The sequence below is a fragment of the Dendrobates tinctorius genome, unplaced genomic scaffold (genome assembly GCF_039654945.1).
Source record: "Dendrobates tinctorius isolate UK_male_01 unplaced genomic scaffold, ASM3965494v1 ptg000016l, whole genome shotgun sequence".
NCBI classification, from domain to species: Eukaryota; Metazoa; Chordata; class Amphibia; order Anura; family Dendrobatidae; genus Dendrobates; species Dendrobates tinctorius.
Window position 1 is genome coordinate 14886348 of NW_027361684.1, and position 26868 is coordinate 14913215.

At 42.1% G+C, this 26868-nt stretch overlaps 1 protein-coding gene across 2 annotated transcripts in view; it reads left to right on the top strand.

The window, feature by feature from the left end:
- Positions 1-26868, top strand: part of SEZ6 (seizure related 6 homolog) — an 879252-nt gene that overhangs the window by 723619 nt on the left and 128765 nt on the right. The window lies entirely within an intron of this gene.

Below are 26868 nucleotides of genomic sequence, written 5' to 3' on the forward strand. Positions count from 1 at the left end.
CCGTCCGTACTTGCGCAGTGTTGAGAAGGGAACCATGCGTCATGGCGCAAGCACAGCTCATCCGCTGGACACAACACAAGTGTGGCCAGCTCAGTGCTACACACTGCGCAATCAAGGCTGCCCACTCAACACTGCGAAAGCGCAGCTCCAAGCGGCACGCTGCGCAAGGGCAGGATTCCAGTAGTGTTGGCGCAACCAAGGGACTCAATCAAATTGCGTGGGCAGCGACTCCATGACTGAACAGATAATGATGCACACACTAAAAGAGCAGGTACTATATAACTAGGAACAGTTTCAATGCTCGAAATTACATGACAGTTTCCCTTTAAAAGCATTGTCATGGAACACCTTTGACATGGAAGAAAAAGGATGTATTTATTTTATTATTTTATTTAATTAATGGTTACCCTTAGCAAATAAAATGGTACTCAGTCTGCAGTCGTCATTCCTTCGTTCATTTTAGACATCCTAGTATCCATTTTGCTGCTTGAACCATTTTTCAGGTTTTTCATTATGTGAACCTGTCTCTACCAAAAACATATGCTGGATGTGACGTCTGCAAGTATCCAGAGTGCTAAGATTCTCAGTCGCTAGAAGACAAAATAGGAGCGCTCCCTGGTGAAGTCCTTTCGATAAGAAATGGAAGAGTAGATGGAATTTGATCACCTGGTAGAATATTGCAAGTCGGGACAACTCTGATGAGAGTAGAAGTGAAGTGGTATTCCTTGCATAGACAGCTGCTCCACCCATTGAAGCCGATCGGACAGCTCATTAAAACAATTGCGAGTGGTGGGCGCTGTCCACAGAAAATCATGGGGACAAGTCCTATTTTGACTAGAGGGTCGGATCAGAATCGGCAATGCAAGTCAACTGGTCTGTGAAAAAATCGGACGTCATCCAAGAGCAGTCCGATTTTCACAGACTATTGGAAAGGAAAAGGTGGAGAAACTTTTTTTTCTAGATTTTTTCACGTACAAGAAAAAGAGACAACACGTGGACCACACTCTGATCATATTCTAAACAAGCTTTCATCAAAACGATTGGTCCGTTTTTCTCTTACGTGAGAAAAACGGGCATCTAAATGAGGCCTGAAACTGGGAGAAGGGAAGTCGAGAGCGGTCAGAAACAGGAGCTCTGATGGAAATGTTATATTTTTGCAAGAGCAGCTAGATAATTGACTTACTCTGCACTCTGCAGCAGCAAAATGGTATAACATTTTTAATGAAGACTATTTAGAAAGTGTGTCTAAACCAGTTTTCCCCAAACTCTAGGCCCACCCAACACATCAAGTTTTCAGAATTTCCTTAGTATTGCATCAGAAAATGACACAAGTTTTTTCACCTGTGCAATCCTAATGAAATCCTGAAAACATGATGTGTTGTGGGGTCGTGATGGCTGGAGTTCTGGAAACCGGTCTAAATCATTCACGGACAGTGTCAGCTTTATATAACAGCTGAAACGCTGCTACAATGGCCAGAAATGAAGAACACAGATCTGAAATGTTTTTGAGATACAGCGGTTATTAGCGACTGTGGCAACTAAGACGTTAGACAGAGCGAGATGCTGCTGCATGAAAGCCAAGGGTCTAAAATAAATAGTTTTACACCAACAAACTTAATACACTATACAAGATATATACGGTAAGCAATATGCACATATACAGCAAACAATTGCAATAAAAGATGTATGCATTAACTAGTCTTTTAATGGGACTTAAAAATATAAATTGAAAAGTTAAATTCACTGTTTAGTAACATCAAAAAGACTTCCATTAAAAAAAAATACATTATTATGGGAAAAAATAAAAGGGACAGTCCCTTTGTTGAATTATAATAAAACAGTGAAAGAAAGTACAACTCACCTTTCAAACCAACCTATTTTCCACCATGCCATTTGGTCCTAAAACTGCCATTGACAATCAGTAGTTGTGGAGTTCCCGTGATGATTAAAGGGGTTGTCCACTACTAGGACAACCCCTCCTTAAAGTAAATGTTCGGCCTCGATAAAATAATAAAGCCTATACACACCTCCTGTACTGGCTCCGTTCCAGCGGTATCGGCACTCGCGGTCCCGGGGCTGTGGTTCGGTGGATTGACACATGATTCCCGACACCCAATCAGCGCTGGCATCACTGTCCCCGCCTTTGTACGAACTGAACATGAAGAGGAAGTCCGGGCTGCAGCTGATCTCTGACTTCCCCTTCATGTTCATACCCACAAGAGGCGGGGAGAGTGACACCTTCGCTGATTGGGTGCCGGGCACCACATGTCCATTCCACTCCATCACAGCCACGGGACCACCAGTGCGGACACCGCTCGAATGGTAATGCCAGTGGTCATGTGCAGGCATCTCTAATCAAAGGCCAGAAATTTTTTTAAAAAAGCAATAAAATAACAAAAAAAATTTTTTGCACTCAGAGCACAAAATAGCTGTGTCCTTAAGGTTATGGAAGAGTCATACAATAGTTGGGATACAAGTCATGAAAATATTTCCACTATTGACAAGCGTTCCAACAAGGAGATATAACAGATAAATGTTTTTCCTTTCCACACCGAGTATATTCAACTCACGTCTACAAATCTCAGCTTCTCCCAAAATATCTCTCATATTTAACATAAAAGTAGAATTGTACTTTTAAAGTACTTTTAACAAGCGAGGTGATATAATAAAGGAGAACATAATTTCCATTTTAACATAAATATAACATAAATATATCAATGTTTTTTATTTTACGTAAATGAACCTTGTGATCGATGCTCTTTATTATTACAGGATGTGAATTTGGCCCCTACCCATGTATTTGTATTTTACAGCTGGCATCTTTTTGACTGCATAGGTGTTAGGAGTCTATAGATCTTTGTCCTTGTGTCATTTCCTTTTGCAGATTGCATTCTCCTGTCATTGCGCTGGCTGCCGCAGCTCTCAGGATCTTGTGATACTGCCAAGTCAAACCTATCACAGCCATCCATCTGGCTGATAAGGAGAGAGCTGAATCAGCTGCCTCGCAACGTCAGTGTCCGCACTGTCTGCATGATGGTGGTGATGAGGCAGAGATGTCTCATCAAGACTATGCATTGGAAGCAGTTCAACCTCAGGTCTTGCCTAGATTGAGCCAGTTGAGATGTAATCATCTAGTAGTTCATTTATTTGTAGCAGAGGTAAGCACATTGTTGCATAGTTTTCCAATGCTCAATATTGGGGTACTTCAAACTTTTATACATATTTTTAAAGGGAACCTGTCAGCAGGAATGTGCTCAGTAACTTACAGACAGTGTCAGGATGGCGCCGCTATACTGATTACAAAGATACCTGAGTGAGGAAATCCGTCTTGTGGTTGTATTTTTAATCTGTATTTGCAGTTTCGCTGTAGCATGATACAATGGATAATATTCATATATTAATTTATTATTTAATCATATACTATTGTAGGGGGGAAAAAATATTTTTCAATTACCTCGGCGCCATTTTGCTAGAAGAAGAAAAAAATGTGGCTCCATCAAAATGGCACCGAGGCATGCGCAGTAGTATCTATCGGCGATGAATAATGAAGAAATAAAAAATGCTTTTAAAAATATATAAAATGTGTATATTGTATAAATTGGCTGCAGAGGGAAATGTGGAACATTTTTTCAAAGTGTTCAAGTTATATAAATCTAATCATTACACTGAACCTAAGGATCATCAATGGTTTACTGCAGTTTTCCCCTACTCCAGTTCTTGATCAGATTATGCTTTCAGGATTTCATTAGTATTGCACAGGTGATGAAATAATAAACTGTGCAATACTAAGGTGATTGTGAAAAGATGATTTGTTGGTGGGCCTAGAGGACTGGAGTTGAGGAACACTGGTTTACTGCCATTTAATATATTCTTCACAGACTGGGATGCTAGTAATGGAAGTAGTATATTATCTGTTCAGTGATAAAATTGGCTTTCACCATTGTTATTTAACGAAGATCAACATTGGTTTCCTAAAACCTAAATAAGGGTACCGTTACACATAGCGATGCACCAGCGATCCCGACAACGATATGGATCGCTGGTACATCGCTAAGTGGTCGCTAGTGAGCTGCCACACAGGCAGATCTCACCAGCGACATCACAGGGGTCAGGGGTCGCTACTTACCTGTCAGACGCGGCGATCCTGACGTCCTCCCGCCCGCGTCCACGCGTCGCTCGTCGTCACAGCAGGAAGCGCCGCAGGAAGCTGACTCCGAGAAATGGTCCAGGACCTTCTCGCGCGACCAGCGATAACCAGCGGGGGAGCCGGTCGGAGGTAAGTATCACATGTAGCGATATCACTAGCAATATTGCTGCTATGTCACAAAATCGGTGACTTTACAGCGATATTGCTAGCGATATCGCAGTGTGTAATGGGGGCTTAAGAGGTGTCAGCCATTATGGCTACACTTTCTGTAAACACTCAAAGAAAAATGGTAGTCACAAAAACATGGAAATGACAGTGCCACTTTAGCGTGTCCTCTTTTCTGGAATATAATAGTCACACATTTTTTGTGCAACTTGTAGATATAACATTTCGTGACTTTTTTTGCTGTTTTTAAGCCAGCCCTAACATTTAAAAAAATGGATGGGGCTTAGCAACTACGACCAGATAGATGAATTTTATGTCCTATCACAAATTCCTATAAAATTATAGCGTAAATCTATTTCAATTTACAGATTTCGTCTATTGGTGCATGATCAGTCCAATGACATGTCGAATTTGTTAAAAGGCATGCCCCTTTTAATTAATTTTGTGCATGTTACTCCGGTTAACTTGTCTTTGAGAATGGTGTAACAAATGCCAATATTAATGAACAGTTTGATGCGCGGCAGCGAGGGGAGTAGTGCTAAGAGGAGCGCTGAGATCTGTCTGCACGTTGGTATCTATTGAGGTTAAAATACATACCTGGTATGTCAGCAACAAAGAAAATAAAATACTTGCTTAAAGTAGAGTGGTGAAGTTCAGATCCAGCATGCCCAATAATAGTGAAAGGTTGCTAAACAGCACACTTTGCCTAAGGCAAGATCTCCAACCAGGGTAATTGACATCTTCTTTTCTCCTTCCCCTCCCCTGCACTGACATTAACTACATACTGGCTTCTTAAAGATTTATTAGACGAGAAATACATAGCAGCTGTAATGAAACACGCTTGGTAAGGAAAGAGAATAGAAAAGGAATCAAGATGTGCCCTTTACACAGGTGACTCTTCTAAAGAAAGGATGCAGGTGCAGAATCTGAAAATAAATACTCTTATTCATTATATAGAAAACATCAAGGGCCAAAAGTGAAGGAAATCTCAAGAGAGAATCAAATTTTTAATTCACAATTTAAGAAAAAAAAAATCTAAAATCAGCTATGCAACGTTGAAGAATCAGAACAGTTGCATTATAATTAACACATTCATTGTACCTGCTGATTTTCATGGTCTGAGCCAGGGGATTTCAGCTGCTGTCTGAGAGCTTAAACATAGAACAGACTAAGCAGCTTGCAGTGCATGTAAGCGCATGCAAGCTGCAGAAGATGCAAACAAGTTTTATTTCTTTAAATATATATATTTTATACATCTATCATCTATCTACAGGTTCTTATCACAACATTAATGACTTTTGGGTTTCCATTGGCTGTAAGCAATAATCATCAATATTATCAGAAATAAACTTTTGAAATAGATCACTCTGTTTGTAATGACTCTATATAATATGAGTTTCACCTTTTTGTATTGAAGAACTGAAAATAAATTAAATTTTTGATGATATTCTAATTTTGTGAGAAGCACCTATCTATTTATTGCAAGGAGGCTGTTGGACACCTAGTGGTTAGGAGATAAATTTGAAGTAATGCTTTAGTACATAAAGGACAAAAAGCGATTAATCGGCCTTGACAGATTGATTGTGAACAGCTGATGAGCTGAGAGAGACTGCTGCTAACCATGTCGCCACCCCGGGTGTGGTTCATTTTGTAAATTGAGAGCTGTTTGTTTCCCACATGCCCATGTGTATAGAGGTGTGCAGATCTCCTGGATTGAATACATTTGCTAAAGGACTAAGAAGCTATCCATCACTATTGTATGGACTTTATGCTTTTTGTTGTAGTTTGAGCCTGACATGGGATGAATTTGAGTTTTCTGTGATGTGGTTTCTGAGAACTGTATTAAACCAGCCGGACATTAAATAGGAACGGTTCCTGTAATACCACAGATCGCTCCCAAGTGATTAGCATTGCTATAAAATATATATATATATATTGGTAAAGTCCTGGATGGGAAATATGTATTACCGAGGATGTTGGTGATATGAACCTAGGGAAAATGCTCCATCACACTAAGTGTTGAGAGGGGTTAATCGGCCATTTTAAGAGCTAGTTTTTTTGTGAACAGTTGAAGAGTGGGTGAGAGACTCTTCACCATATCTCCATCTCAGGGTGGAATTTAGATGGTAAATAGTCAGCCGTCTGAATTATTCAGTGTTCGTTGTGCCTGGAGATGAGAGTTCCAGAACTTTGTTTATGCTAAACTGAACTGAACTTGTTGTTTCTAAGTGGGTGGAAACTCGCAACCACATGGACTGTGCTATACATTATCTTTTGTTTTCCAGTTATGCCAGAAAAGACATGTTTATTTTGATGAACTTTGCACTGGTTTATGCCGCATTTTAATAAACCAGCAAAAGATTCAAGCAAGAAATGTTCCTGTGTCTACCTCCGTGAGCGGCTGAGTGTACGAGTCGACCACAATATACACTGCTCAAAAAAATAAAGGGAACACAAAAATACCACATCCTAGGTATCACTGAATGAAATATTCCAGTTGAAAATCTTTATTCATTACAAAGTGGAATGTGTTGAGAACAATAAAACATAAAAATGATCAATGTAAATCAAAATTAATAACCCGTAGAGGTCTGAATTTAGAATGATACTCAAAAATGAAATTACAGGCTGATCCAACTTCAGTCGATATGCCTCAAGACAAGGAAATGATGCTCAGTATTGTGTGTGGCCTCCACGTGCCTGTATGATCTCCCTACAACACCTGGGCAAGCTCCTGATGAGGCAGCGGTGATTGTTCTCCTGAGGGATCTCCTCCCAGACCTGGATTAAAGCATCAGTTAACTCCTGAACAGTCTTTGATGCGATGTGGCGTTGGTGGATGGAACGAGACGATGTCCCAGATGTGCTCGATTGGATTTAAGTCTGGTGAGCAGGCAGTGCAGTCCATAGCATCAATGCTTCATCATGCAGGAACTGCTGACACACTTCATCCACATGAGGCCTAGCATTGTCATACATAAGAAGAAACCCAAGGCCTAGTGCAGCTGCATATGGTATAAAAATGGGTGTGAGGATCTCATCCTGATACATAATGTCAGTCAGGTTACCATTGGCTAGCACATAGAGGGCTGTGAGACCATCCAAAGAACAGCCTTCCTACACAATTACTGACCCAATGCCAAACCGGTCATGCTGGAGGATGTTGCAGGTGGCAGAATGTTCTCCATGGCTTCTCCAGACTCTGTGTTACATCTGTCACATTTGCTCATTGTGAACAAGCTCTCATCCATGAAGAGCACAGGACCCCAATGTCGAATATGCAAATCTTGGTGTTCTCTGCAAATGCCAATCGCCCTGTACAGTGTTGGGTTGTAAGCACAACACCTACTTGTGAACGTCGGGCCCTCACACCACCTTATGGAGTATGCTTCTGACAGTTTGAGCAGACACATGGATGTTAGTGGCCTGATGGAGGTCATTTTGCATGGCTCTGGCACTGCTCCTCCTGTTCCTCCTTGCACAAAGGAGGAAGTAGTGGTCCTGCTGCTGGGTTGTTGCTTTCCTATGGCTCCCTCCACATCTCCTGGTGTACTGTCCTGTCTCCTGCTCTGGCTACTGTGCTGACAGACGCAGCTACCCTTCTTGCCACAGCTCGCATTGATATGCCATTCTGGATTAGCTGCACTACCTGAGCAACTTCTGTGGGTTGTAGAGTCCGTCTCATGCTACTGTACAGTAGCTCTAGGGATGAGAGCAATGACAAAATGCAAAAGTGACCAAAACAACAGCTAAAAAGGATGAGAACATAGAAATGGTCTGTGGTCACTACCTGTAGACCACTCCTTTATAGGGGATGTCTTGTTAGTTGCCTATTATTTCTACCTGTTGTCTGTTCCATTTGCACAACAGCAGGAGAAATTGATTCACAATTGTGTTTCTTCATAACTAGATAGGTTGATTTCACAGAAGTGTGAGTGACTTAGAGTTCCATTTTGTTGTTTAAGTGTTAACTTTTTTTGAGCAGTGTATATACAGCAGGTGAAATAAGTATTGAACATGTCACCAATTTTCTGAGTAAATATATTTCTAAAGTTGCTATTGACATGAATTTCTCACGAGATGTCTGTAACAACCCATCCAATCCACACAGGCAAAGAAATCACCATAAATGTCCATAAATTAAGTTATGTGTAATAATTAGAAATTACACAGGGAAAAAATTTTGAGCTCATGAAGAAAGGGAGGTGCAAAAGCAGGAGAAAGCCATGATACTAGCTGAAGTAATAAGAAAGCCATCCTGTCACTTAGTGAAAAATAATATCAGCTGGTTCAACTGATGGCCAATAGAAAGATGTCTCATTACAAAGGTGCCACACAAGAAACCAGTGAGCGGTCGCGAGACCTTCGCAACTTTATTGTTGCAAAACATACTGATGTCATTGGTTACAGAAGAATTTCTAAAATACTGAAGGTTCTAGTGAGCACTGTTGGGGCCATAACCCTGAAGTGGAAATAGCATTATTTCAACATAAACCGGTCACAGCAAGGTGCTCCCCACAAGATTTTAGAAAGAGGAGTGAAATTGTATCAGAAAGTTTTCCAACAGCCAAGGACCACATGTGAAGATTCTAGGGATTTGCTCTGGTAGGTAATGGCAGGGCTGCAATAACGAGGCAACACACAGGCTTAAAGTCCAATTTCAGTGGTTTAATGTCACATTGCAAACAGCAGAGTAACAGAAAGTAAGGAAAAACATAAATATACTCCAGCTTGGAGAACCACTGGTCCCAGACTTACCCCTTGCACGGGACGGGCTTAACTAAGCGGCTTCCAGGTCTGCAGCATCCGCCAGGTGCCATTCCCAGGGTGGTTGAGAGTCTTGCTGCTATAGTCCTGCAGCATGGGGATCCTGTATACAAGTTCAGGCTAAGTCCAGCCAAGTTTCTGTAACTTCCAGACACACTCACCATGTGACAAACACCAACCTCCATTACATAGCCCATAACCCCTCCTACAAGTGAGCTAAACATCACATGGGCTGATCACGTGACCATGACATCATCGCAGGTCCTGTCTTTAGGGAAAAATCTGGCCAAATATTAACCTGCTGGGAGAAATGTATCTCCCATCCAGTAAAACACCCTTTACTGTACCACAAGAGCTACAGAAACACTTGGAATCAGCAGGTACCACTGTTTCAAAGAAAACAATAAATAATGCACTCAGTCTCCATGGCCTGTATGCGCATTAACCACACAAGACTCCATTACATAACAAAAAGCTTTTTGAAGCTTGTTTAAAGTTTGAAATAACGTGCATAAAAAATGTACAAAAAGTGATTATAAATACCAATTAGTAGAGGTCAATAGCTCCCCAAAACTCCAACTCCAACATACGTTTCTCCAGAAGTTGGAGTTAACTCCTTGAGAAAGCCACGTTGGCAAAACGTACGTTGGAGTTGGAGTTTTGGGGAGCTATTGACGTCTGCTAATTGGTATTTATAATCCCTTTTATACATTCTTCATGCACTTTATTTCAGACTCTGTATTTAGTCTGTTTATTTACTCTTTGCACTTTATGAAGATTATTTAGGGATTATATATGATTATGTTCCTTGGTCAGAGCTCCTAACTATGAAATGTATTTATCTTCTCCTTGTACTATGGTATTTTTATGTCAATTTTGTCAGTTTCCCCTTGTTTTTAATATTGTGATTAATAAAATTGTTTTAAAGTTTCCAAATTTTGGACTTTTCTTGATATATTCACTTTTTGAGCAGGTCTTGTATAATTATCAATGAATATTCTCTACTTTAAAAGTTATATAAATTGTAGGGGGCGTTAGTAACTATAAGAGAGGAAGGGATCACTTGCTGCAAAACAGGAACACACACCACCAATGTGAATAATAACTAAATATAAATCAATAAAGAGTTTGCACTTAAAAGTGAACCACCTAGTCTGATACTGAAATAAAGATAGACTGAATGATTCCCAAGTGTGTGATTGTTACCTTAGGTTGTTTTCTAGGTTGATATCTGAACTCCTATAGATCCATTAGCGATGAGCGTCACAGATCTGTTTGATGTCAACACTCATCAGCACCTTTAGAAATATATTTACTTAGAAAACCGGTGACGTTTTCAAACATAGGGAAGGAGGGTGAGCCAAAAAGGGAGAAGCGCCCCACAAAGACTAGGAAGGCACCAAAATTAATGGCTATATGAAAATGGTGTGTTCGTATTTAAGTGTATCAAGTGTATCACAAATTTAATGTGTAAAGAAATAAATTAGTTCAATAATGTGGTATACATGAATATTGCACAGTAAATAAGTGAAGGAAATTGTTAATCCAAGAATAAGAAAGATGTCATGGTACAAATTAAAGTACCAACAATAATAAACTCCCATAAATTATATCAAACCAGGAGTTGGTGAAAAATGCAGAAGTGGTGACGTGTTTCTATTACGATTTTCCTTTGATTGTTCCACTCCTGGTTTTGGCTTACAAATACAGAGGTAAAATACTGACCAAATACTGAATGCGTGAACGTGGCCCAAAGAGAACTTGTCATGTACAATAACGTTATTAGGCCAAGATCACACGTTCAGTATTTCGTCAGGATTTTACAACAATATTTGTAAGCCAAAATAATTAGTGGAACAATCAGAAGAAAAGTAACACATCACCACTTCTGTATTTATCACCCACTCCTGGTTTTGTCTTACAAATACTGATGTTAAATACTGACCAAATTCTGAACATGTGAACTTGGCCTTAACTTGCAGATATGGGGTTAATCTGCAGGTTAATAGAGTTCTGACATGGCGGCGCCCCCACTTAGAGCTCAGTTGCCGGAGGAAAATTAACTTTATTCCTCCCAGCAGCATTTAGCTTCCAGTCATAGGGGTGGCGCCTACATGGTTTCATTCACTGTTCTGTGTATAGAGAATGGTGGCTGTAACCGCGCCCCTGGCATTGACTAACAGCCGGATCATCATTGGGACCGGCTGTTAGTCGTGCGGGAGGTGCGGTTACAGCAGACTCTATCGATACCCAGAGCGATGACTGAAGCCACGCCGGTGCAGCCCCTATAACTGGAAGCTGGTTGCTGCCGGGAGGAATAAAGTTATTTTTTTTCTGGCAACAGGGCTCTAAGTGTCAATGTTGCACAGTGCCAGAACGCCCTGCAAATTAACCCCTTATCTGCAGGTTAATAGCATCATTTTACATGATCCGCTCTCCTATTACACCAAATAGCTTCCAAATGAAAATGCCATTTGAATAATAAGTGTGAGCAAAAAGTACAGAGAACTGTTTTACTGTGTCCTCTGTATTCCTGAGTCTTTCCATGCATCACCCACCTCCTCCTAACCTTGATGGCAATGATTGATGGGTTATGTGTTTATACTCAGCACCTTGTCAATCACCACTGAGACGGGCAGGGTGCACAGAAAGTAAATTTATACAGTTACATACTGAAACTTTAATATTGGCACACTTACCTTGATATGAAATCTTAATTGTTTGTCAATTCCTCATTATGCCAAAGAGTTGTGCATTTATATTATTTCATTATTATCTTGTATGGAGTAACAGTGAGTATTTTGCTCCAGAGCTGCATTTAGTTTTCTACTAGTCACTACTGGTTCCAGGTGACAGTTCCTATAATGAAATGTCATCTGTTATACTCTCTTCTGGGTAAGTTGTCTTTTTTATTTTATATCTTAGTTTTATATTATTATTATTATTATTATTGCAGACACTGAACAAGCAGGGGGTGTTGGCCTCAGGAGCCTGTAGTGATGGGGCTGTACCTGAAACAAAAATGGGCAACAACTCTGGCTGAAATGTAGGATTAATATAAAATAAGTACAATAAAATGGCATTAGTAAGAGCTGAGCAAAAAGATTTTCAGGGCCCTGGTCCAGAACACAAGTCAGTAATCTGTGGCCACCGGACCTGAATCCTAAGAACCTCCTACTACCTGCCAGCATCTCTAGGGCCTCTTCTGATTAGTATATCTGGCGCAATGTCCTGCATGCATTTCTCCACAAAGATGACGTCCCGCCCATGGATCAGAAGAGGCGTCAGGGATGGTGGAACGTAGGAGGAGGTTCATTGGTAGCTTGTGGTCGCTGGACCAGGATCTTGTATTTTTTTTTGCTCAGCTCTGCTGAACATTTTTATGCATTGCTGTGTAGCATGAGCAGGGTTAAAGAAAACTAGTGCTCATAAGGCATATAAAACCTGACAAACAGGATAAGTAAACTGAATGTGTCTATCTGTGACAGGTACAATTTAAGGCACCTCCATCCAGGCATGTAAAAGTGATAATCTATAGTGATTTACATCAGTTCTGTAGCTATTGTCGTGCCAAGATTATAGTGGGGGATTTTTACAACCATTATAGAACAAAACCAATTTTCATTCCCCTGGGAGATGATACTAGAGACTTTCAGACTTTGTTCCACTTTATTTTATACAGTCTGATTAGTTTTAATGAAAGGCATTTTATCCCTTTAACTTTAGTAATTAAAATATATCGTAAAATATTTATATTTTTCCTTATTTGATTTTATCTTCTGATTGTAGATTTTCTTTTTTCCTCACAATTTTGAGTTTAGCAGTCTTGACTGATGATCAGAACTATAAACAGTAGATCAATAATTTACTTTCAAGGTAACACAGAGCTAAAGCTTAGATGTCAGATCTTGGTGCAGAGGAGAAGAGAAGTGAACGTCACCCATCACCTATACTTGTTATGCAGGAGCACCTTAAATGTGGAATCTTGGGGGCTGCATACTGTCTGGCACAGACAAAATTGAGATGTGGAGTCTAAGAGTTCCTCCAGTTTTTATTACCAGGGAACACAGTAAAGCAGGGGTTCCCAAACTGTAGGTCGAGAGCCACATTTGAGTCGCGGGCCCATGATGTGTGGCTCGTGGCTGTCTGCCAGCTTGGTGCATTAGTACCAGGTGTAGCAAACAGCTTTTAAGAGCAGATCTCAAGATGGTTACTTTTGTGTGTAGCCCCACACAGAAGAGCACATCTAAGTGGGGGTAAGATAGGAAACCCTGGATCTTGGCATACTTCCTTGGTAAGATTTCAGTGGAAAAGTTTTGGCTGTCATTATACCGGTAATGGAGGCTCTGGTTTTCACTACTGGGAGTGGGGCAGGAGCTGGATGTGGCTCACGACCCTCTCTCGGAGCTGTATGTGGCTCACGACCCTCTCTCGGAGCTGGATGTGGCTCATGGCCCTCACTCGGGGCTGGATGTGGCTTATGACCTTCTCTCGGAGCTGGTTGCGGCTCGCGACCCTCTTTCATAGCGAAATGTGGCTCTAAACCATAGAGAAGGTTGGGGACCACTGCTGTAAAGAAATGGGTACTTCATTATTCTGATCTCTAGACTGACATTCTCAGAGTGGTTACTAGATGGAAGCTGAACAGAGCAGTGGTGAGGGGAGAGTAATCAGACAGACCCCTAGGTCCGAACAAGAACAACACCCATCAGCACCAAATGCAAAGAGCGAAACTGGAGACAGTGTCATAGGGCACAATACATCAAAGCTTTCATGCCAAAACTCTGAAAAGTTAAACATTTTAAGAATTTTGGAGTTCTCACACCAGTTTCTCTCCTACCTTAGACACGATGGGTGGACCTGGGATGGGACAGGGACATGGCAATTGAGTAGGATTTGTGGTGAGGTGCACACAGAGGTGCACGCTACTCATTCGGCATTCTTGATTCATGAAATTAATCATTCTGAATTACGTTCCCCAGAAATACGTTTCAGTTCTCCATAGAACTTTACAGTTGTGGCCAAAAGTATTGACACCCCTGCAATTCTGTCAGATAATACTCAGTTTTTTCCTGAAAATGATTGCAAACACAAATTCATTGGTATTATTATCTTCATTTAATTTGTCTTAAATGAAAAAAACACAAAAAGAATTGTCCTAAAGCCAAATTGGATATAATTCCACACCAAACATAAAAAAGAGGGTGGACAAAAGTATTGGCACTGTTCAAAAAATCATGTGATGCTTCTCTAATTTGTGTAATTAACAGCACCTGTAACTTACCTGTGGCACCTAACAGGTGTTGGCAATAACTAAATCACACTTGCAGCCAGTTGACATGGATTAAAGTTGACTCAACCTCTGTCCTGTGTCCTTGTGTGTACCACATTGAGCATGGAGAAAAGAAAGAAGACCAAAGAACTGTCTGAGGACTTGAGAAACCAAATTGTGAGGAAGCATGAGCAATCTCAAGGCGAAAAGTCCATCTCCAAAGACCTGAATGTTCCTGTGTCTACCGTGCGCAGTGTCATCAAGAAGTTTAAAGCCCATGGCACTATGGCTAACCTCCCAAGATGTGGACAGAACAGAAAAATTGACAAGAGATTTCAACGCAAGATTGTGCAGATGTTGGATAAAGAACCTCGACTAACATCCAAACAAGTTCAAGCTGCCCTGCAGTCCGAGGGTACAACAGTGTCAACCCGTACTATCCGTCGGCGTCTGAATGAAAAGGGACTGTATGGTAGGAGACCCAAGAAGACCCCACTTCTTACTCCGAGACATAAAAAAGTCAGGCTGGAGTTTGCCAAAACTTACCTGAAAAAGCCTAAAACATTTTGGAAGAATGACCTCTGGTCAGATGAGACAAAAGTTAAGCTTTTTGGGCAAAGGCATCAACATAGAGTTTACAGGAGAAAAAAAGAGGCATTCAAAGAAAAGAACACAGTCCCTACAGTCAAACATGGTGGAGGTTCCCTGATGTTTTGGGGTTGCTTTGCTGCCTCTGGCACTGGACTGCTTGACCGTGTGCATGGCATTATGAAGTCTGAAGACTACCAACAAATTTTGCAGCATAATGTAGGGCCCAGTGTGAGAAAGCTGGGTCTCCCTCAGAGGTCATGGGTCTTCCAGCAGGACAATGACCAAAACACACTTCACAAAGCACTAGAAAATGGTTTGAGAGAAAGCACTGGAGACTTCTAAGGTGGCCAGCAATGAGTCCAGACCTGAATCCCATAGAACACCTGTGGAGAGATCTAAAAATGGCAGTTTGGAGAAGGCACCCTTCAAATATCAGGGACCTGGAGCAGTTTGCCAAAGAAGAATGGTCTAAAATTCCAGCAAAGCATTGTAAGAAACTCATTGATGGTTACCGGAAGCGGTTGGTCGCAGTTATTTTGGCTAAAGGTTGTGCAACCAAGTATTAGGCTGAGGGTGCCAATACTTTTGTCTGGCCCATTTTTGGAGTTTTGTGTGAAATGATCAATGTTTTGCTTTTTGCTTCATTCTCTTTTGTGTTTTTTCATTAAAGGCAAATTAAATGAAGATAATAATACCAAAGAATTTGTGTTTGCAATCATTTTCAGGAAGAAACTGATTATTATCTGACAGAATTGCAGGGGTGTCAATACTTTTGGCCACAACTGTATATGCACCATCTGTCGTCTCTCTGTCGTGAAATGAGAATTATGAGAATGAATGATAAATCCAGGAGGAGAAAGAAGCGGATTTCTCTAATAAGAAGTCAGGTCATCCATTGCAAGAATCAAATGCTCACCGGTCCCTCGTGTACACTGATGCCCACCATTGTAATCTTAATGTTGCCCTAAGTAACGTGTATATATACCCAATAAGCTATTGCACTGCAGAATGTTTGTACCCTATTACCCAAAAACATTGCGTTCATAGCAGGAGTGGGCCTGTGCAGCAGAGGTGTGTGATAGAAAAATGATATGATAGTATAGTCAGTCTGGAATTCATTATATCTCATTTTGACACAATAAATTTGCTTCTAGCAAGAGATTATACATAGTGTTTCTACATACCACAATCCATGTACCAACACAACATCAGATATTATAAAAAAATGATATTTCATAGTCTTCTCTGGGAGCTTCGCTTCCACATTTGCTCCTGTCAAAGTGAAGAAGAGTGACAACCCTAATGGGAAACCAAAACGGCTGCTATAGAAGTCGTACGTTTTTAATCTCTAGGTCTGGGACCCAGGGGGATAAGTACGGTAGTGAAGATGCTGCTTGTGGTGCAAATTGTACAGAACAAAGGAGCACTACCATAGGGATTTCTTCTTAAAGAGTATCTTTTCTGATTCGTTAGAATGGTGCGTTTCCATATTATTATATGTGTAGGTGTGCGCATATATATGTGTATATAGATACATGTTAATCATGTATTACTATGGCAATAAATATGTATCTTTGATTGTGTATGTATATTTATATTACTTTGAATCTGATTTATACCTGACACAGGTATACTATTGACTATAGAAAGACAGTGTTTATTTTGATATCCGCACTGTTTTTTCTCATTTTCTTGCCTCTGTTTTGCATCCGTGTTGCATCCATTCTTTTCTCGCCCATTTTTAAAACTGATTCAGGTAGACTTTCTGAACTTTATTGATCCATTGACTCCTATCAATGGATCAATGACAGATAAAACCCTCAGAAGTACAACGGACGTCTTCCGTCTTTCATCCATGTTTAACAGATCTTCGTAAACTTTAATGGCCGAGTCTGATCCACAAAACGGATGAGATTAGGACACGGTCTGAGTCTCATGTAGGAGACAAACAGATTAGTTTTTAAGATAGATCTATGTATGGATAAATTATACTTTATAAATCCGTCTGCTGTCTATGTAAGAAATGAACTACATACAGATGTGTACCATGGATGTGTGAATGTAGCCTAAAACCTAGTAGCAAGGAGTGTAGAAACACCAAAAGTATACAATGAATAGCCAGCAAGCCTAAAAAACAATACACAAAGGTAAATACAAGGCATAAGATGCAGCACAACCCCGACATACGTTTCGCCTACAGCTTCCTCATGGGGGTTGCTACATTCCCTGCTTCTTGTTGGATTTACTCCATGCTGCCCTTCTATACATGCAGGCTCGGACTGGCCCATAGGGGAACAGGGGAAGCCCCCGGTGGGTCCCTGTGCAGATCTGGGCCTCCAACCTTATTGTATGGACAGTACTTGTCATAATTCATTTGATTCACTCTGTACCGAAAAAAGCAGCATCTCATCATTCATTAACCAAACTACCCAGCTTATTATTATATAGAGATATAGGTAAATTTGTGAACCAGGCTCCTGTAATATTTGTATGCAGGTGAAAAGTGGGCCCCCAAAGTCAATGTTACTGGTGGGCCCTTGGCACCCCAGTCTGACACTGTATACATGCATCAATGTAGATTAACCATTTATTTAGTGTTTATTTCTACTTATCCATGTAGTTTGCAGCTCATGTTTCTGTGTGCATCTACCCTATGTATTATCCTATTTTTATATTTTTTCATTATAGTATAGTCTCTATTTTTTATTTATTTATTTATTTATTCTGTGCAATATATGTAACACTTTAATAAATGGGTTAGAGGTAACACATTCTCAATATGCAGCATTTCCACGATGTGTATTAAAATGATGTGTTATGACTTTAGGGAAGGTGCTAACATGGAAAGTGTCAGCAGCAGGTAGGAAGCGTACGCTGTCACACTGAGGGCTGCTTATACACCAGACCTTCAAGGTAAAACACATATCAGTTCCACAAGGAGACGTCCATCACAAATAAGAGGACAAGCTGACATATCGTCATAGCCGGCTGAATTTACGCAAACTCCATAACCGTATACATTTATTATCGGACATTAATTTACATGGATTATTTTTCTTTAAAAAAAAAAAGCAGCCGCATGCTCGGGTAGACGCTAAGTGCCAGATTTTTTCTTAAGTTCTTTTTTTTCTAAATCCACCATTTTTTTGGAGTGTAAAATTTTACAAATGTAAATTGAAAGAATACTTTCAAAACAATGTAGGGTATCTTTACCACTAATCTCTATTCTATGATATTTGGGGTTCATACCTTCCTCCTCCACGTACTGTTGTTTGCTAAAGTTGTAAAGCTCTCAAACTTAAAGGGGTTGCTTAAAGGTCTTGAGACAGCGAGGTAAAAGCTGCTCCCAGCATGATGGAAAGAAGCAAATCGATCCAATGAGTGTAGATAAAGCAAAAGTTATATAAAAATTATAAACTCTTTTTATTTAAAAAAAACACTACGTGTTTCGTCCGTATCCAGCCGTCCTCAGGTGTACAGGGAATGATCACATAGTAAGCTCTTATATACCTCTCACATAGAATGGGTGGAGATATAACTGTTTATAACTCCGCCCATTCTATGTGAGGAGTATATACTAGGTGATCATTTCCTATACACCTGAGGAAGGCTGGATGCAGCCGAAACACGATTTTTTTTTTAAAATACTGTAAAAAGAGTTTATAATTTTTATATAACTTTTGCTTTATCTGCACTCATTGGATCGATTTGCTTCTTTCCATCACGCTGGGAGCGTCCTTTATCTGTTTTTTATTTTGTTTGGGGTTTTTTTCACTTCATATGTTCTTATTTGAAAATGTAGGAACCTCCAAATGTTGAAAAATATTAAAAAATTCTCCTTATGCTGATTGTAAAGAATGGGGAATATATGGTGCACAGGGTTCAGCAGCTGTGGTGCCATTAAAGTTTTTGTTAATAACATACGTAGAATAAAATCCCAAGATGGCTATAATTAAACATTTCGGAACCCAGTAAAAATGCATTTACTGCAAGGAAAGCGCTTATTGTAATAACTGTCTCCCCTCCGAGATCAAAAAAGTTGAGAAGTAAATGATCCGCCGGGATCTCTATGAACTTATGGACATATGTATATTGATTTAATGGGTAATATTCTCTGGATTCTGCTGTCACTCAATGCTCATTGTACCTGAAGTCCTGCCATATGCATCCTGTCCCTGTATTTTTCCTCCAGGGATCGACTAAATTCCTGTGGTTACTTTTCCTAATGGCATTTATTGAGCTGCTGGCTGCTACCAATGGAGTGTTTAACCTGGCTGGATAAATATCAATATATCACAATGACAGCGGACGATATACAGACTCTTAGCTTATGTCTTCCTATAAAGAAGGTGAAAGAGATGTACTGATGGGCTTAATTGGTGCTTGCCTGGGTATAATGGCTGGTCAGTGTGAGATAACTTCCTCTTATAGAAGAAATATAATTAACACCTCTAATAATAATATGAAATACTAGATTGTGGCCCGATTCTAATGCGTCGGGTATTCTAGAATATATATGTAGTTTATTTATGAAGTTTTAATAATAATGCACCCCCCAATCCTGATATGCATGGTCCTCTCACTCCCCATTCCTGATATGCATGGTACCCCTCCCCCCTATCCTGGTATGCATTGTCCCCTCACCCCCCAATCCTGATATTCATGGTCCCCTCACCCTCCAATCCTGGTAAGCATGGTCCCCTCACCCTCCAATCCTGGAATGCATGGTCCTCTCACCCTACAATCCTGGTAAGCATGGTCCCCTCACCCTCCAATCCTGGAATGCATGGTCCTCTCACCCTCCAATACTGGTAAGCATTGTCCCCTCACCCCTCTTTCCTGGTGTGCATGGTCCCCCCCTTACCTGGTATGCATGGTCCCCTCACCTCCCTTTCCTGGTATGCATGGTCCCCTCACCCCCCTTTCCTGGCATGCATGGTCCCCTTCACCCCCCTTTCCTGGTATGCATGGTCCCGTCATCCCCCTTTCCTGGTATGCATGGTCCCCTCACCTCCCTTTCCTGGTAAGCATGGTCCCCTCACCCCCTTTCCTGGTATGCATGGTCCCCCTCACCCCCCTTTCCTGGTATGTATGGTTCCATCACCCCCCTTTCCTGGTATGCATGGTCCCCCTCATGTTCCTTTCCTGGTATGCATGGTCACCCTCACCCCCCCTTTCCAGGTATGCATGGTCCCCCTCACCCCCTTTTCCTGGTATGCATGTTCCCGTCACCCCTCTTTCCTGGAATGCATGGTCCCCCTCACCTCCCTTTCCTGGTATGCATGGTCCCCTCACCCCCTTTACCCTCACCCCCCTATCCTGGTATGCATGGTCCCATCACCCCCCTATCCTGGTATGCATGATCCCCTCACCCCCCTATCCTGGTTTGCATGGTCCCCCTCACCCCCCTTTCCTGGTATGCATGGTCCCATCACCCCCCTTTCCTGGTATGCATGGTCCCCCTCACCTCCCTTTCCTGGTATGTATGGTCCCCTCACCCCCCTATCCTGGTATGCATAGTCCTCTCACCCCCTATCCTAGTGCACATGGTCCCCTCACCCCCCTATCCTGGTATGCATGGTCCTCTCCCCCCCATTGTTGGTATGTATGGTCCTCTCCCCCCATCCTGGTATGCATGGTCCCCTCACCCCCATTGCTGGTACGTGTGGTCCTCTCCCCCCCTATCCTGGTATGCATGGTCCCCTCACCACCCCATTGCTGGTATGTATGGTCTTCTCCCCACCCTATCCTGGTATGCATGGTCACCCTCACCCCCCTTTGCTGGTATGCATGGTCCTCCCCCATTGCTGGTATGTATGGTCCTCTCCCCCCCAATCCTGGTATGTATGGTCCCCTCACCCCCCAATCCTGGTATGCATGGTCCCCTCACCCCCCTATCCTGGTATGCATGGTCCTCTCACCCCCCCCTATCCTGGTACGCACGGTCCCCTCACCCCCTTATCCTGGTATACATGGTCCCCCTCACCCCCCTTTACAGGTATGCATGGTCCTCTCCCCCCCATTGCTGGTATGCATGGTCACCCTCACTCCCCTTTCCTGGTATGCATGGTCCTCTCCCCCCCATTGCTGGTATGCATGGTCCTCTCCCACCCAATGCTGGTATGTATGGTCCCCCTCACCCCCCTTTCCTAGTATGCATGGTCCCTTCACCCCCCAATCCTGATATGCATGGTCCCCTCACCCCCAATCCTGATATGCATGGTCCCCTCACCCCCCCAATCCTGGTAAGCATGGTCCTCTCACCCTCCAATCCTGGAATGCATGGTCCTCTCACCCCTCTTTCCTGGTAAGCATGGTCCCATCACTCCCTTTCCTGGTATGCATGGTCCCCCTCACCCCCCTTTGCTGGAATGCATGGTCCCCCCCATTGCTGGTATGTATGGTCCTCTCCCCCCCGATCCTGGTATGTATGGTCCCCTCACCCCCCTATCCTGGTATGCATGGTCCTCTCACCCCCTTATCCTGGTACGTACGGTCCCCTCAACCCCCTATACTGGTATGCATGGTCACCCTCACCCCCCTTTCCTGGTATGCATGGTCCTCTCCCCCCCATTGTTGGTATGCATGGTCACCCTCACCCCCCTTTCCTGGTATGCATGGTCCTCTCCCCACTATTGCTGGTATTCATGGTCCTCTCCCCCCCTTTGCTGGTATGTATGGTCCCCCTCACCCCCCTTTCCTGGTATGCATGGTCCCTTCACCCCCTTTCCTGGTATGCATGGTCTCTGTTAAAATAAAAAATAGTTATATATTCACCTTCCGACGGCCCGCGATCTCCACTCCACGCGCCCGGCCTCGCGGTCCCAGTAATGCTTTGCGTGAAACACCGCTGATGACATCGCGCTCTTGCGAGAGTGACGTCATCTCCGGTCTAATGTGCAAGGCATTACTGGGACTGCGAGGCCAGGTGCGTGGAAAGGAGATCGGACGCTGTCAGAAGGTGAGTATAACCTTTTTTATTTTATTTCTATTTTTTACAGATGCGCTGCACCCGATTGAGCGCTGCGCTCGGCTGCGCCTGCCGCTGATTGGTCACAGCCTGGAGGCCGCGACCAATCAGTGCCGCAGGATTTCGGTTACAGACAGACAGACAGATATAAGACGATTATATATAGATTATGTTTTTCAGGGATTATAATTTACATGATAATTCTAGCTGTCCAGTGTCAAGCCTGAAATGCAAAAGCCTTATCATGTTCTGCCACTGAATCAGATACTGTTTGGATCTCGCAACTATTATATCACCAAGGTCACAATATTAAGGCTGGTTTCACACTTGCGTTTTTTTGCGCTGCTTTTTAGCGCAAAAAACGCATGCATTTTTTCCCCTGTACTTTAACATGGGTGCACATATGTGCGCATACATTTGCGCACGTACGCCTTTGCATGCGCATGCGGTTCTTTGCAGTGTGCGCTCGGGCGCACAAAATGCATCCTGTTACATTTTTTGTGCGTCAGACTTGCCCCAAAAAAACCCATGCGCACGCAATGAGGTTTTTTTTTACAGCAAAACACCCATTAAAGTCTATGGGTGCGCATACGTGCGCATTGTAATGCGCACGTATGCGCAAAAAAAGCATGCGTTTTTTTAAAAAATGCACCAAAACCCGCAAAAAAATGCACACAAACGCATGATGCGCTTTTTTCATGCGTTTGCACAAAAAACGCGCACCAAAAAAACGCAAGTGTGAAAGTAGCCTAAGGGTGTGTGCACATGCTGCAGATTCTGCTGCGGTGTACAGTACCATAATATCCTATGGGAAATGGAAACCGCAGTGCAGACGGTGCTGATTTTTCCGCGCAGATTTGCTGCGGTTTCTTTTCCGCAGAAAGAATTGACATGTCAATTCTTTCTGTGGATTCCGTTGCAGTTTACCATCTCCTCCATTGTAGAGGTGATAAACCGCAGGCAAATCCGCAGATAAACCGCAGGTCTTTTGACCTGCGGATTTACCTGCAGATTTTGCAAAATCCGCGTGGATCCATCCGCAGCAGAATCCGCAGCGTGTGCACACACCCTAATAAGATGAATATCAACCAAACCTACCAATTTTACCAGGATCATCCAAGCATCTAATGTATGGGAGCATCATGACTCTCCCCAGCCACAAATGTGGGGCTAAGAAAGGTTGGGCATATTGAATTTGAACATGCCTTACTTTTATTACTTTAGACACATATGTACACTTTTTAATTTTGTATGCTCAATCTGTTGTAAAATTCAGTAGTAATAGCTATAACTACTGCTGTTATCAGTGTCCTCAGCATTGACGTACATGACACAGTGGCACCACAGCTCAAAATACTATTTAAAGGGAATCTGTCAGTAGGATTTTGCTATGTAATATGAGGACAGCATGAGGTAAGGGTTAAAACACAGATTTCAACGATGTACCACATGTCAGGCTGTGTGCTGTTGTTTACTTACACTGAAGGTTTTCTCACCAGGATATTATCGTTGCTGTGATTATTTGGCGTGTGTTTGGCACTCATCTGACTCCGCCCCATCCTGTGATAAGCAGCTCACTGTCAATAGATATTGTACTTATTTATAGAGCCTGGTGTGAGCGGGAACAGCTTTCTCAGCTCTGCTGCATTGCTAACTCTAAAAACTCTGATTGTGTTAGAACAGCTGAACCCAGTAATCTAAGTGATACATTGTTAGATTCAGGGTATCTTTGCCTACATTATGCTGTCCTCAGATATGATAGTAAAAACCTGCTGACAGATTCCCTTTAAGCCCCACACACACATTAGACTAAGATAGGCCGAACCCACTAATATTGACAGGATCGAACAACAGTCTAATATGTGTGGAAGATTCGGACAGGTGATTGTTGGGGAAGTTAAGGATGTGCAATTTCTGACTGCCAGTTTTTTGGGTCTCGCCGAGTTGTGCCGCCAGCAGAGATGTTTGACAGCGGCTCTCTCATAGAGGACACAGGAACACTTGGCTGAGCAAGCTTTCCCATGCATGGGTGAGATGCTGCCGGCCAGACGATCAGCCGGACCATTGTTTAGCCGACAGCTTTCTATTGTGTCTGAGAGCTTTAGGCTGTGCTTGTTCTGACCTGTTCTGCCAATACAGAAGCCTTTTCTGCCTGATGATTATGGCCGAATGTTAAAAAAAAAATGACTGTATACAAGACTGAGGAAATCTTGTGGCACCTAGAAGCCATCCTGTCCCTGACTGTAGATTAGGGCACACAATAGAAAAGATCATGGTTCACACAGGGACAAATTAGCCGACAGTTTCAGTCACTGGGGATCCTCCGAGAAACATCTCGGTGAGAGAATGTGACATAATGAGCGTTTCAGTATTATGAGAGGAGACAGCGCGTGTCGCCCGCTGCACATCGCCATGCCAGGGTTGTCCCTGTAATGTGTGCGGAGGGGAATGGGTTACTAGAAACACAGATCCGCACAGACATTTCCATCGCTTCACATTGCGCTGTCTTATATCTGTATCAGCAATATTCAGCCACTGGTGGATTACCAACAGATCTATATATTCTGGGGAAAGATTCATGGAAATCCTCCCTTGCTTTGGTTGAACTTAATGGATGTAATTTTTTTTTCATCCAACTATATAAATAGCTATGGCATAAAAAAAACAATTCTACAATTTGTTAGTGTGCATTTTATTAAATGTGATGTCAAGATCACAGCTGATCATCAGTGAATCCTTTCTGAAACGGACACGTCTCAGCAGACAGGCTGTCACAGCTATATCTGCTCTATGGTCTTTTTCGTATGAGCATAATAGTAAAAGTCCATAATATGGATTTGCAATACTGACATAATAAATATAATCTCCACATGTCAATAGTATATATCATGATCTGATCAGCAACATTGACCATTTTCAAGGCAGAAAATTAAACTGCTGGTTTATGGATAGAATCGTAATGTATGCAATATGGATTACATGCGGATCACATGCAGATCATATACGGATCACATACAGATCATATATGGATCACATACAGATCACATACAGATCACATACGGATCACATACAGATCACATATGGATCACATGCAGATAACATACGGATCACATGCAGATCATGTATAGAACACATGCGGATCACATACAGATCACATATGGATCACATACAGATCACATACGAATCACATATGGATCACATGCATATCACATACAGATCACATGCAGATCGTATACGAACCACATACGGATCACATACAGATCACATATGGATCACATACGGACAGGGGTGAACCTAGCCTATCTGCTGCCTGAGGCGAACAGCAAAATGAGGGCCCCCCCCCCCCCCCCCCCCCCCCCCGCACACAAAGTAAATTTTCATATCTATCCTGTAAAACTGAGTACAATAGTGGACATTTTGATTTAGGTAAACAGAAAAGAAAGGTGTCCAAACACAAGGATGTCAGCGCCATCACACGCACATACAAGAACAACACGTAAGTATCCAGAACAAGGGTCATTAATGGCAATGGTAGGCCTGGCACAGGGCCGGACTGGGACAAAAATGCAGCCCTGCCACACAAATCCCACCAGCCCACAAACTATAGCACTCATCACCCCGATCAGTGATTTTTTGCTATATTTTGTCGTCCCCTCATCACTCTCTTTAAGGAGTTATTTGAAGAGCCACATGTGAATGGCATCACAGTGCGTATGACTGACCACAGCTCCATTTACATGGTGCTCTTCAAAGCTACGTTTCCCAGGATCATGGGGGTCCCAGTGGTCTGATCCACATCAAACAGAATGTCATCCCCTTCATACAGCATAATAGGCACCATATATTACTTAATACAGTATAATGGGCCCCATATGTGACTTCATACAGTATAATGGGCCCAATATATTACTTCAATTACTTCATACAGCATAATAGGCACCATATATTACTTAATACAGTATACTGGGCGGCACAGTGGCTCAGTGGTTAGCGTTGCAGCGCTGGGGTCCTGGGTTCGAATCCCACCAAGGACAACATCTGCATGGAGTTTGTATGTTCTCCCCGTGTTTGCGTGGGTTTCCTCCGGGTACTCTGGTTTCCTCCCACATTCTAAAGACATACTGATAGGGAGTTTAGATTGTGAGCCCCATCGGAGACAGTGATGATAATGTGTGCAAACTGTAAAGCGCTGCGGAATATGTTAGCGCTATATAAAAATAAAGATTATTATTATTAATGGGCCCCATATATGACTTCATACAGTATAATGGGCCCCATATATTACTTCATCCAGCATAATGGGCCCCATATATTACTTCATACAGCATAATAGGCACCATATATTACTTCATACAGTATAATGGGCCCCACATATTACTGCATACAGCATAATGGGCCCCATATATTACTTCATCCAGCATAATGGGCCCCATATATTACTTCATACAGCATAATAGGCACCATATATTATTTCATACAGCATAATAGGCACCATATATTACTTCATACAGTATAATGGGCCCCATATATGACTTCATACAGTATAATGGGCCCAATATATTACTTCATCCAGTGTAATGGGCCGATATATTACTTCATACAGCATAATAGGCACCATATATTACTTAATACAGTATAATGAGCCCCATAAATGACTTCATACAGTATAATGGGCCCCATATATTACTTCATCCAGCATAATGGGCCCCATATATTACTTCATACAGCATAATGGGCACCATATATTACTTTGTACGGCATAATGGGCACCATATATTACTGCATACAATATAATGGGCACCATATATTACTTCATACAGTATAATGGGCACCATATATTACTTCATACAGCATAATGGGCACCATATATTACTGCATACAGTGTAATGGGCCCCATATAATTCTTCTACCCAAACCCCGCTGTTCTGGTCACCTCAGTGTATTCTGATCCTCCGC